Source organism: Phocoena sinus, chromosome 2, assembly GCF_008692025.1.
Source record: "Phocoena sinus isolate mPhoSin1 chromosome 2, mPhoSin1.pri, whole genome shotgun sequence".
Taxonomy (NCBI): domain Eukaryota; kingdom Metazoa; phylum Chordata; class Mammalia; order Artiodactyla; family Phocoenidae; genus Phocoena; species Phocoena sinus.
The window spans coordinates 147138985-147145175 of NC_045764.1; positions in this window are offsets into that span (position 1 = coordinate 147138985).

Genomic DNA, 6191 nt, shown 5'->3' on the forward strand with positions numbered 1-6191 from the left:
TACACAGTAAAGGGGACTTACGGTTGTAGAGGGAATTAAGTTTGCTAATCAGCTGACCTTTACATAGGGAGAATATCCTGGATTATCCAGGTGGGCCCAATATAACCACAAGTGTCCTTTAACATGGAAAGAGGAAGCAGAAGAGTCGGTGTCAGTGTGATGCAGCATGAGAAAGGCTCAGCCAGGCATTGCTGGATTTGGAAATGGAAGGGGGCCATGAGCCAAGGAATGTGGGCAGCTTTTAGAAGCTGGAAAATTCAAGCTTCTCCCCTAGAGCCTGCAGAAGGAATGCAGTCCTGCTGACACCTTGATTTTAGCCCAGTGAAACCCATTTCAAACTTCTGGTCTCCAGAACTGGAAGATAAATAAATATATGTTGTTTTAAGCCACTAAATTTGTGGTAATTTATTACAGCAGTGTTACAAAACTAATACAGACACATAAGAGAAACTCTACTGGGGGGTTACTGCAGAAACTTTTGCTTTTTCTGATTTAAAAACCAAAAAACATGGCTGGTTCCACCCCTTCCTCTACTCTTTCTGCCTTGAAAAATAGACATGATAGCAAGGGCTGTGGCAGCACTCTTGTGACTATTAGTCACAGCAAGAGAATGAAAAGCCACGTGTCAATGATAGCTGAGAGATAAGAAAAAACAAACCTGGTTTGTTGATTACATTGTTGAATTACCAAAGTAATCCAAGAACATAACTCCTTGTTATGTGAGAATGATATATCATTTAAGCCCTGTTAGTTGGGTCTTCTGTTACTTACACAGTCCATCAAAATTTTTATTGTAGCAGAAAATGGGCATGAATCAAAAAGAAAAAAGGACGTACCATTTCCTGAGCACCTACTGTCTGTTAAGCATTATAGAAAGCACTTATTTGATCTCATGTGACTTAAGTGGAGGGGAGACAAGGGGGTGGGGGATATGGAGCCCATTCCCAGCCCCAAGGCTTTAGGAAAAGCTAATCAGGCCCCAGATCTCAGCCCCTCCTTGGACAGCCTGATCCCTACCTTTGGAGTTTGGAGAGGAAGTGAGGGCTTCCAGCAACTCTCACACCTGAGGAAGCAGCCAGACTTCCCCGGGCAGGTGCTGAAATGTGGACTCCTGCCACCTGACCTCAGCTTGAGCTGTAGACTGATTTCTGAGGGACTCCCTGAACCCCCTGAAAATTTAGAGGAGTGGAGCTAGCATGTCTCCCTGACCTTCTCCAAAGCCTGGGGAGCAGGGAGGGAGAGTCTTGCTCCCTCCAGGCTGGGCAGAGAGCTGCGGTTCAGGACAGGGTTATGATGATGGTGACATAGGGCTGCAGCTCCTAAGGCTGCTTCCTCAGATGTCGAGGGGAGCCCGTTCACACCTGTGTCGCTTCCTGGAGGGGGCAGGCAGCTGCCCATAGTGAGACTGCCCCAGCATTAATGCCGGCCACCGGCACCCTTGATGATAACAGAGCAGTCACTCTCCCTGGAGCCCCTGGCAGCTGTGGGTCACAGCAAAGTAAGTAAATAGAGCCCCAGTGCCCCTTCCTGCCAGGCGGGGTGGGAGCGGGACAGAGATCAGACAACAAACCCGACATCCATTTACTTAATACTGTGCTGCTGTGATTTATAAGAAATGTATCTTTGTTGTTCGTCCCCATTTCTGGCACAAAACTCCTAAAACCCTTGGAATTTCCTGTGAAGAGAGAGACATGGGGTGACTTTGAACCCACACCTGTGGATGGCACTGGTTGCCAGAACTAATCACTTTCAGTCCTATCCCCCTGACTTGGGGGAAGGGAGAGGGGCTGGAGGCTGAATCAGTTGACCTTGGCCAATGATTTCATCAATCATGCCTATGTAATGAAGCCTCCAAAGAAACCCAAAAGGATGGGGTTTGGGGAGCTCCCTGCTTAGTGAACACATGGAGATGCAGGGAGACTGTCCAGCTTGGAGGGCATGGAGGTTCTGTACCCGCCCCCATACCCTGCCCTATGCATCGCTTCCGTCTGACTGTTCCTGAGTTGTATCCTTTTATAACAAACACGTTATATAGTGAGTAAAATCTTCTCTGAGTTCTGTGAGCTGCTCTAGCAAATTAATTGAACCCAAAGAGGGGATCATTGAAACCTGCAATCTATAGCCAGTCAGTCAGAAACACGGGTGACAACCTGGACTTGTGAAGTGGCGTCTGAAGTGTGTGTGTGGTGAGATGGGGGGGACAGTCTTATAGGACCGAGCCCTTAACCTGTGGAATCTGACGCTATTGCTGGGTAGACGGTGTCAGAATTGAATTCGACCATAGGACGCCCAGCTGGTGTGGGAGACTTGCTTGGATGTGTGGGGACACCCCTCTGCCCCCACCAACACACACATTGAAAATTGGTGGCTAGAATCTTTAGTTGGTGATCAGAAGTGGGATCAGAGTCAGACCACTTTAAATGCTCTTGTTGAGGGCCTGCTGTGTGCCAAGTATTGAATTACAAAGAAGGATGAAAAAAGTCCTGGCCTTGAGACCCACACAACCTTGTGGAGAAATCGTGGATGAGAACGACTCCAGCTGGGCAGAAGGTGCACAGTGCCACGAGGGAGGCACAAAGATCATAAGATGGCTTCAACTGAGAGGCCCTGGAGGGCTTCCTGGAGGAGGTGCTATGAAGAAGAGGCCACAGGAAAGCCACTCCAGGTGAAAAGGATTGGCATAAGGAGAGGAAACATGAAGTGTGGGAACAGAAGTGCAGCCTGACTGAGGCACAAGGCCCAGGTAGGGTGGTAGCTGATTGTTAGGCTGAGGAGGTGGCTTGGAGCCGGATGAGTGTCTGGAACGCTGTGTGATGAGCCATGGAGGGCCGTTAATAGGGAAATAACCTGAGTGTGTTTGGGGGAATTGAACCTGGCTGAAGGAATTAAAGAGGGAGAGAGATCTGAGAGCCATTCCACGAGATAGGAACCCCTAGCAATATTCCAGGCAGGTAAGGAGAGTGCAAACGCCAGTAGGGCAAAGGGCAGGGCGGAAGGTGAGGGCCGATGCCAGCCCTAAGGTGCCCACCCTGCCCATCAGACTCTCTGGTCCCAAGTACAACCGAAAGAGCTCATTTTGCTACACAGAAAAGCATACCTTTGTTCATCACCAAGCAGCGCTTTCTTTGATAAAGCAATCCGAAGTTTAAAGTTCTTGAAAGTTAAAGCTACATAAAATATAAACGAAAGAATTCTGTCATTTAAAAAATAGCTAATTTTGTTTTAAACAAACCTAGAATGATCTTCACTAGGATTGAGCATTGAATGCGGGGGCAGGGGAGACATAGGGTCGTGTTCCCCCACCCCTCTCTGCTTCAAGCCCGGGGGTTCCTGAGCCCTCTCTTCAGAGAGACACCCCACGCCAAGCTGGGGAGGTGTCCTTACCCCTGCCCACATGGGCATGGGCTCAGCTCTGACACAACCCCCCTCACAGGGCCATCAGTGGAAACACATCCTCTGATGAGGGGGCAGTGCTCTAGGGACGCTGGGCAGCACCGGGTTGGTGTCATCACCTCTGAGACACCTCCAGCAGGTGCTGTGGTGCATTCACATAGCCTTTGTGCCCTTGGAGTGTGAAGCTGAGCTTCTGCAGGCATCTCTTGTTGAGCTAAATGTCCCAGCGTTCCCCAGCCCAAGCTCACCCTGCTTGCCACACAACAGGCCAATAAATCGAGAGACGAGCTGTTGGCTCCTCAGAATAGCGACTTACTTGGAAAGCCAGCAGACTGAGAAGCTGGTGGACTAGTGTCCCAAAGAACCATCTTCCCCAAGTTAGAATTCAGGCTTCTTTTATACTAAAAGGGGAAAGGGGATAGTCCTGGTTCTGGCCAGACTCAGAGGGGATGTGTTAATTTCTTCCTTCCTGCAGCCACTCACAGGTGAGCCTGGTCAGGATGTTTCCCTGTGAGCTAAACAAAGGTATTTTAACTTAATGCTCATTACCTGCGAGGCAGGGTTCCCAGAGATGAGCCATTATGTATAATTTAAGCTTATAGGGCAACATCCCTTTTAGTGATTAACTTGTACTAGAGTACAAAGTTTCTTCCCATATTACACTCCCATTTAAAATGTACAACTAAATGGTTTTTAGTATATTCACAGATTTGCACAACCACTACCTCAATCAGCTTCAGAACATTTCATCACCCAGATTGAAACTCTGTACCCACTCTGTACCCATTCCTCCCTCCCTCCAACTATAGGCAACCAATCTACTTTCTGTCTCTGTAGATCTATTCTGAACATTTCATATAAATGAAATGGCACAACATCTGGACTTTTGTGACTGGCTTCTTTCAGGTAACAATGTTCTCAAGGTGCATCCACGTTGTAGCACGTGTTGGTACCCCAGGCCCCTCTATGCCTAATGATAGTCCACTGTGTGGACTCATCACATCTTCTTTATCCACTCACCTGTTGATGGACACTTGGGTTGCTCCCACTTTTCAGCAATTGTGAACAGTGCTGCCGTGAACATTTGTGTACAAGTTTTTTAAGCAAAGATGTAAAGGAGATGAAGGAATTAACCTCACACAACTGCGTAAAGGCCCTAAGTCGGGAGCCTGCGTGGTGTGTGTGAGGAAAAGCGAGGAGGCCTCTGTGAGGAAGAGACGGAGGGAGACGAGGGCGGAGAGAAATGCGTGGTGAGTCACGCGAGGCGTTGGGAGCCATTGTAAGGGCTTGAGTAACGTGAGGACCATTGGATGGTGTTGAACAGGGAAACAAATGAGCTGACGTCTGACCCTCTGTTTTAGGTCAGCGTGTTCTCTGAGGTCATAGGGAGGATGAGAAGACGTGGGATAGGGCTTCCCTGGTGGTGCAGTGGTTGAGAGTCCACCTGCCAATGCCGGGGACGCGGGTTCGTGCCCCGGTCCGGGAAGATCCCACATGCCGTGGAGCGGCTGGGCCCGTGAGCCACGGCCGCTGAGCCTATGCGTCGGGAGCCTGTGCTCCGCAACGGGAGAGGCCACAGCAGTGAGAGACCCGCGTACCGCAAAAAAAAAAAAAAAAAGACGCGGGATAGGGTGGAAGAGAGAGGGGAGGAAAGTGTGGAAAGCCCCTAAGGAGCCAGGACCACCCAGTGAGCAGAGGGGACAGGCCATGACACCCCAGGCCCAGGAGGTGCAGCCTGGTTGATGCTGGGAGGAGCTCAAGGCAAGACTGGGCAGGAATGAGTGGGCCAGGCTTCCACACTCCTGTCGTCCCCCGATGAACGCTGATGCATCTTTATCCAGAGAGTTCCTCTGAGAAGCACATCCTCTGACATCCTGAGGAGGGCAGGTGACGGGAGGTGGGCAGCTACTGTCACTTGATCAGGAGTCCCACACCCTGTGACATCTGCTCTCCCTCCCCCAGCTGCCACCCCCATCCTCAGCTCTCAGTAACTTGGCTTTCATCCCAGGGACTCTATGGAAGTTCTTTTGATCACCAGAGCTCTTTGAAACGGCCCAAACGTTTCCTCTTTCAGTCCACCCTGTAGAGCTTTTCTCCCAAAGGATGCAAGTACTCAGGCACCAACAGCATCGACCTCGACCAGGAGCAGGTTGGAAATGCAGAATTCCAGGCCCAGCCCCACGGAAGCAATCTGCCCCTTAGCAAGATGCCTGGGTTTGGGAAGGACAGTTTTATCTGCCCATGTTGAGGGGGACAGCTCTTTCCTCCACTTTGCCAAATTAAGGAGTGAGGGCTGCTGTCCTTTTCCAGGACTTTGTCCCCCAGGGCTCAGTGACTGTCGAGCAATGGGCACAGTTAAAGTCAAAACCCTGGGTTCTCCCTCTCTGGTCAGCTTTTGCATCCCGAAGCTGCAGAGAGTAGAGCCTGGGTCTCTCTGTGCCTAAATGATTCTGTAGGATAAGTGCTGCCGTCCAAGGGAGAGAAATTGAAGCCTAGAGCATCCAGGGCTGGTGCTGGTGCTGGATGCTCAGCGGACACGGAATCAGGGCACTGTGCCTTTAAGAAAGATGAAAGCACATCTCGGGGGTGGAGCCTGGCCCAATTATCCAGGTCCTGGGAAGTTGTTAGGGCCTGCCTTTGCTGAGACCAGGCCTTGGCGGTTCTGGTTTGCAGTTCTGGCAGCCCCGGCCCTGCGTCCCTACTTCCCTGCTGCCACACGACTGAGCTTTGGCACCGGTGAGCATCCCTCCCACCCGCCCACCCACGAGCTCTCTGTGCCATCGTCTTTCCAAGCCTCG